This window comes from Lissotriton helveticus, chromosome 2_1 (assembly GCF_964261635.1).
Source record: "Lissotriton helveticus chromosome 2_1, aLisHel1.1, whole genome shotgun sequence".
NCBI lineage: Eukaryota > Metazoa > Chordata > Amphibia > Caudata > Salamandridae > Lissotriton > Lissotriton helveticus.
In genome coordinates, this window is record NC_136059.1 from 359,805,601 (window position 1) to 359,812,593 (window position 6,993).

At 52.0% G+C, this 6,993-nt stretch overlaps 1 non-coding gene across 1 annotated transcript; it reads right to left on the reverse strand.

The window, feature by feature from the left end:
• Window positions 1–3,560: 3,560 nt before the first annotated feature.
• Window positions 3,561–3,712, reverse strand: LOC144820902 (5.8S ribosomal RNA). Its single transcript, XR_013608035.1, has one exon. It is a non-coding gene; the product is annotated as a 5.8S ribosomal RNA (ribosomal RNA).
• Between the last annotated feature and the right edge of the window lie 3,281 nt (window positions 3,713–6,993).

Sequence of the window (6,993 nt, forward strand, 5' to 3'; positions counted from 1 at the left end):
GCTCTCAACATCAGCGCAGCTATATATTGATTTTCTATCTTTTTCTGGTGCTTTATGATCCAGAAATTTAAAGTTGGATTACTTGATAGATATTTTATACATCACCTTGGACAGTGAGATTTGCCCATTTCTCAAATTCCTCTTTCCCCCAGTCATATGTTGCTACCAAAAAACTCTACTGTCTACAATGTTGAGTTTGTGTGTTTTGATTATGTTATCAATTTTCTCATTGATTACTTCTCCTGCATACATGAATGAATGAGCTATGTACAGATCTGGAGCTTCCCTGAGATACAATAAACTATTGATTTTGTTCAGACCAATTGTCGTATATAACTTTGGTATACTGAGGCCCCCATAGGATCTTTTCGAATACAGGAGACCATCACATGTGTATGCAGGTAGGTGTAGGAAATGTTTGACATACTTTTTTTATTGTTTGATCCAGAATGTTTAAGGTTTTAGCCTAAGTTCCTGTCATTTCCAGCTTAAATGACAGTTTAGGGATCAAATATTGACATAACATTTCTATTTTCTGTGTGGGCTTAAGTGGTAAATTGTTGAGTTTTTGAGCCCAGTCAACAAGAACCTCATTAATTTTGTTGTTGTTTGAATGGCCGGTGTGTGCATCAAAGTTCAAACCGTGATATCTCTCACTTTCTCCTGGATGAATGTTTTCAATATTTTGTTTTTCAAATTGCCTTGGTTTACAGTTGTTGACCAGGATCTTATCTTTATGATGACTTATATAAAATCCATGTGTTTTTTTCACATTAAGTTTTAAGCCTGTTGTTTTACTGAATTTTTCAATGATTTTCAGATTTGTACGCATTCCCAGGTGTTGCTGAGTACTGCGATGTCATCGGCAAACGCAAGAGCGGTGATTTGCTCAATGAGACCATCCGAACCGAATGTGAAGCCCTTGCCGTCTTTCTGAACACAAATCAAAGGATCCATGGCAATGTTAAACAACAGTGGGGATAAAGAGTCACCTTGCTTAACTTCCGATATCATTGTTATTTCTGGATTTGCTTCATTGTTTTTTCCCTTGAAAAATGTTGTTGAGTCAGTATATAAGTCTTTTATTATGTCTCTGATGTATGATGGAACTCTGTGCTTTTCAAGACTCTGTAAAATGTGACCATGGCTGACAAAGTCAAAGGCTTTTGAGATATCTATGAGTACCACTGCTAACAAACTTTTGTTCTTTCGTGCCCCTTTTATGATGTTCTGCAGAAGAGTGATATTTTCAAGACCACCTCTCACTTTCATAAAGCCTTTTTGTCTCGTATCCAGTTCAATGAAAGATGTTTAGTATTTTCGTGAAGAACTTCATGAATGCCCTACCGATGGTAATTGGCCTCCAATTACTGATTTTTTAAAGTTCGCTAATTGGTACATTCTTAGGTATCAATATCGACCGGTTCTTTTTAATACTTTCTGGTACTCTTATCATTGATAACCAAGACGTTAAGATTCTGGGCAGCAGTCTTGGTTGCTTGTATGCACATTATTAAAGTCATTCAGGCCAATCTTGTCAGGCCCAACTGCTTTCTTTAAATCTGATTCATCAAAGGCTTGGTTATTTCGAGCAGTGTAATTTCCTTACACAGTCTTCCAATTTCCCATTCATCCGGTATCCGATCAATTGGGATGAATTTGGGATTTTTCTTGTTTTCTTTTTCAAGTATGTCGTTATAATATTGGAAGATTTCATCAGCACTGATTTGGCAAGTGGCATCTTCTGCACCATCAGTGATTATCCTGGCAATTTTCTTTTTGTCCTTTTTAAACATTGCCTGATATTCTGTGTAGCTGCCCTTTGCATAGTTTTTCTTGTGTGTCCGATTGAGCCTTCTGTTTATCTTATCTTTCTTTGCTATCTTGTTTTGTACTGAGACAGTCTGTTGTTCATCTTGAGCAGTGTTCATAGGCCCAATATTGGGTTCGCTCGTTGGTTCGGTACGATTTGCTGGTACAGGACTTATATCATTGGTGGTTTCTGAGATATAAGTCACCAGCTCATCCATCAGATCCATAGCAGTATCATGATGATGGATATCTTTGGTGTACCTCTCGACTTCTGTGATTCTTTCATTCAGTTCATCAAAGTTTTTTATTTCTGACGCTCCTTTCCGATTGATAAAGCCACTGCACCTTTCCGTTGTTACTTCCACTGAAATCTCTGGTTCATCGCAGGAGTCATTCTCAGAGATATTGGATGCTTGCTTTTTTTGCTCTTATCCCTTCTATCTCTTCTTTTTTCTGCAATTTGTTTTCTGTTTTGATTGTCAAAGTGCGGAACCATCAGCTCGTTAATGTTTCTCTTGTTCTCATACACTTTTTCCAATTCTGCTAATAGCAGTACTTCTTCCTGTGACCATAATTTTGATGGTTTGCTATTTGCTAGAGCTGCTAGTCTAGCCTCATTTTGCGCTCTTGAATGCGCATGCCGAGCATGTTGTGAAACTCCACTCCCAATATATTTCCACACAAGTCACATTTATACTTTTCGTTTGGGTATTTCCAATATGTGACTTTTTTGTGTAGTCACTTTTCTTTGTTGTTAATTCTTTGCTGACCTCGTACACATCAGGTAGATTTTCAAAGTTGGTTGTAACAATGTTATTCTTGGCTAAGGAGGCCACAAACTCGATGGTTTCGCTGAGGTCTACTATTGTGTCTTCTTCTGTTTCGGAGGGTGAACTAGGGCCTATATCATGATCTGAATTGTTGTTGCTTGTTGCATTGTTTGAAGCGGGTGCTGGTTTGTCAAATTCGGTGAGGAGGTTAATGATACCTGGAAAATACAGCACCACCTTACGCCATCTCAACGGGGTTTTATTTTCTCCAGGAACTACCCCATCTGGAAATGTGTTTGTTTGCTTCGCCATTTCTCACTATCACGCTCGCCGCCATGATAGAACCTTGTTTGGCCTGTCTCTATAGACTTCTCTATGCAGAGTCTAGCACTATAGACACAGTTACAGGCGGGCCCACTGGGAGTTAAAGGCCACTACAACTGAGAATAGGTTAAGAGAGTCATAGTTATTCCTGCCGGGGATTCGGAACTGGGCTCTTCTCTCTTCACTAGCCATTACCAGGGAAATTCAGGTCACGCCACGTCTGATCTGAGGTCGTTGTCGGAAAAAACACCAAAGCGTCAATGGGAGCCGTAGGGTAAGGCAAGGCCCCAGCAAAAGCAGGGACCTGGTGTCCCTGCAGCACGTGCCCTTTTTCCCTGGATCGGATCTGGAGGGGTTTCACCTTCCCCGGGAAGCCGGCCGCGGAGTTGGGCGCCCGAGGCACATGCGTGTGGGCTGCCGGTGGGATACCACAGACAGCCACGCGTGGCATGCAGGCAGGTGCCCCCGTAGGGGCCCGGGGCAGACCGGTTTCCGGCCCTCCTCCCTGCCAGAGACAGAGAGTCAAGGCTAGGCGCGCCAGCGGCGTACCTTCGCTACAGGACCCGGTGAGGGAACCTGCCACGGGCGATCTGTGGGTCTGACCTTGTGGGGTGATGAAGGGAAGTGGAGCGTCCCGGGGAATTGACGATTGAGTGACCTTCATACAGGTGTAGCCCCGGGAGGAACACGGGCCGCAGGTGCGTTCGAAGTGTTGATGATCAATGTGTCCTGCAATTCACAGTAATTCTCGCAGCTAGCTGCGTTCTTCATCGAAGCACGAGCTGAGTGATCCACTGCCAAGAGTCACAGGCAACTTTTCAGCCACCTGCGGGTGCAGGAGAAGCGCGAGGAAGGCGACGCCATCGATCCACCGCCCGCAAGGAGACCCGGGCCCCGTTCAAGGCTGCCCCTCTAGGAGAAAAAAGATACAAGGCGCTCGCCCCAGGAGTCCCCCAAACCACTCGCGTTCAAGAAGGGGGCGATAGGAGCAAGCCGCCGGTCCCTCCTGGAGAAACGGGGAGGGACCGCACAAGTCTTCAAACCCCTCAGCCCAGCCGCATGGGACCGGTTCAAACTGGGTACCTGGCAACGAAGGAGGCCCGCCCCCACCTGCACATCAGCCATCCGTCCCCGGGCGGCCACAAGCTGTGCCGGCGGGCTGACGAGTAGCCCACCCCACCCAGGTCGGAGGAGCCGGAAGGGAAGAGCCAGGTGGCTCCCCATCCCGCACGCCTCCCAACTAGAGGAGCCGGGGTCCCCTCGCAGGCACTCGGCTCCTACTCTTCCAGGTTGCCCTGCTGCGCGAGAAGGGCCACTACTGAGTTGCACAAAGCCTGGTCAGGCCGGGACTTGGGCGCGGGAGAGCCCAAGCGGCAGCAGGGCCTTTCGAGGTGGGGGTGGTACCAGCCCAGGGAGACACTGCCATTCGGTTTCCCCACACCGCGGGGGTCGTGCCGGGTGAGCGTGGGTTCCATCTCGGGAGGGCCTACCGCTGTGCCACTCCCGGAGAGGTACAGGAGGGCTGCCCCTGTCCCTCACACGTCGGTCGGGTCCTCCCCAGGGGAAGAGGCCTGCCGAAGGCCCGGTCTTCACCCAAGCGCCCCATGCGGCCACGGACCGCTCCACCGGCCGGGGCACAGCAGGGCCGGACCCTGTTCCTAGGGTGTGCTTTCAGGAGGCGGCCGAGGACTTTGGGTTGGCGCCGTCGGTCGCTCAGGCTCATCCGCCATTAATAATCCTTCCACAGGTTCACCTACGGAAATCTTGTTACGACTTTTACTTCCTCTAGATAGTCAAGTTTGATTGTCTTCTCGGCACTCCACCAGGGCCGGGGCCGATCCGAGAACCTCATTAAATCATCCAATCGGTAGTAGCGGCGGGCGGTGTGTACAAAGGGCAGGGACTTAATCAACACAAGCTTATGACCCGCACTTACTGGGAATCCCTCGTTCATGGGAAATAATTGAAATCCGGGGCATGGCGGGCCAGAGGCCCCGGGCCTTAGTTGGGCCTCATCCATGGGCTGCGAGGGGGGAGCTGATGGGCCCTCCGACCCGGGTGAAGCAGGAAGGAGGCCTGATCTGGCCCGACGGACCCCCCGTCCTGCGACCATGACGGAGCAGGGGGATGGAGCCTGGTCCAATAAGCCCGGTCGGAAGGCCCCCCGGGTCAGCACGCTCATGGGAGGCCTCCTCAAGGCCCACGTCCCAGGCTCTCTGCCATGCGGCAGGCCCGAGGACGGAGCCCGGGGTGGGGAGGACACCCTCCACCCCAAGGCCACCAAGGGCCCCTGCCAATGCTCCTGAACCGAAGACTAGTTGGGAAATGCCCGACAGGCCCCGGGCTCATGACGGAGCGGAGGACGGAGCCTTGTGTAGGGAGCGCCCGGCCAGAGCTCTTGGGCCCGGATGCCCAAGGAAGGACTGCCCACGCCCGATGGATTCCGTCCCGGGCACTTTGCCACATGGCAGGCCGGAGGACGAAGCCCCAGACACGGAGGTTTTGCCCGGCCCTAGCCCATCTGGTTGCTGGCTGAGAGCCGCCAACCCTTCAAGGGGTTCTGGCATACCCTGCCCCTACTAATCCGGAGGAAGGGTACCCCCTTGGTAACCTGTGCGCACCGCGAGACTGAGGGGACCCAAGGCGTGGATGCGCCCAGCCTCCTGGAGCCCTGGCTGGGTTCGGAGAGGCAAATGAGCCCTCATCGGGACTTCCAGGGCAGCCCGGCCATCTGGTCACCTCATTGGTAATCATTCCAAGTGACCAGATGGCCGGGCCCAAAGGACGCCAATCTGCCCGCCCGAGCCTTCAGGGGAAGGCTCCCGCCTGCTCTTCAGAAAGCTCGGGGTTCTGCATCGCCATGCCTCAGGCCCGGGGCTGCGGACTGGTGTCCCTGACGCAAATCCGACACGGGGTCCCCCAGGCAACGGGCGAAGCAGGAGGGAGCCCGGGCGCGATGGACCCCCGGCCTGGGACCATGGCGGTGCAGGGGGATGGATCCCGGTCCCCTAAGCCCAGCTGGAGGTCCTGAGCTGGCACAGGCAGAGGTGGCCTCTTCAAGGCCCACGTCCCGGGTGCCCTGCCACTCGACAGGCCCGAGGATGGAGTCCGGAGTCGGAAGGGCACCCTCCACCCCAGGGCCACCAAGTGCTCCAGCCTGAGCTGAAATGAGCCCTGGGCAGTGGGGAAGGTGGTGGCCGGTCCCATCCCATCTGGTCCATGGCTGACAACCGCCAGCCCACGAGAGGTTCCGGCATACCCTGTCCCTACTAATCCGGAGGAAAGATATCTTTCTTGCTGGTAACCGGTGAGCACCGAGTGACGGAGGGGACCAATGCGCAGAGGCGCCCATCCTCGTAGAGTGCTGGCTGGGATTGGGAGGCCGGAGAGCCCTCCTCAGGACTTCCATGCCGGCCCGGCCATCTGGTCACCCCATTGTAAAGCATTTTGCGCGACCAGATGGCTGAGGGGAAAGGCGCAACCAGATGGCCGGGCCAGAAGTTCGCCAATCTGCCCGCCCTAGGCTTTCACTGGAGGGCTCCCGCCTGCCCATGCAGGGCTTGGGAGATCTGCGTCCTGGTGGCTCGGAGAGCCCAGCTGGGCCTATAGCGGATAAGTGACCCCTGTCCCGGGCACACAGACCCTCGGGTGGCCGCAGGACGTGGGCTCCTGTTCCACAGATATGTTTCATAACTCAGTGGAACTCCGTGTAGTGGCACTACGCCAACTCCGCCCAGGGTTACAAAGCAGCTTGAACGTGGATCTTCTGGCAACCGGTAACCAATGCAGGGCTTTCAAGGCAAGGGAGATGTGGTCTTGCATTTTTATATGTAAGAGTAGTCTGGCTGCCGAGTTCTGAATCCGTTGTAGTCTCTTCATGGTTGTTAAAGGTGATCCGTGGTAGAGGCTATTGGCGTAATCAAGTTTGGACAAAACAAGGGAGATGATAGCCTGGACCTTTTGTGGAAATCCCAAATGGGGAAAGATTCATTGCAGAGTTTATATAGTAACAAAGATTGATCTTACTAGTTTGTCCACTTGGGCGTTCATCGATAGCTTGGAGCCCATGGTCATGCAGAGGTTTCTT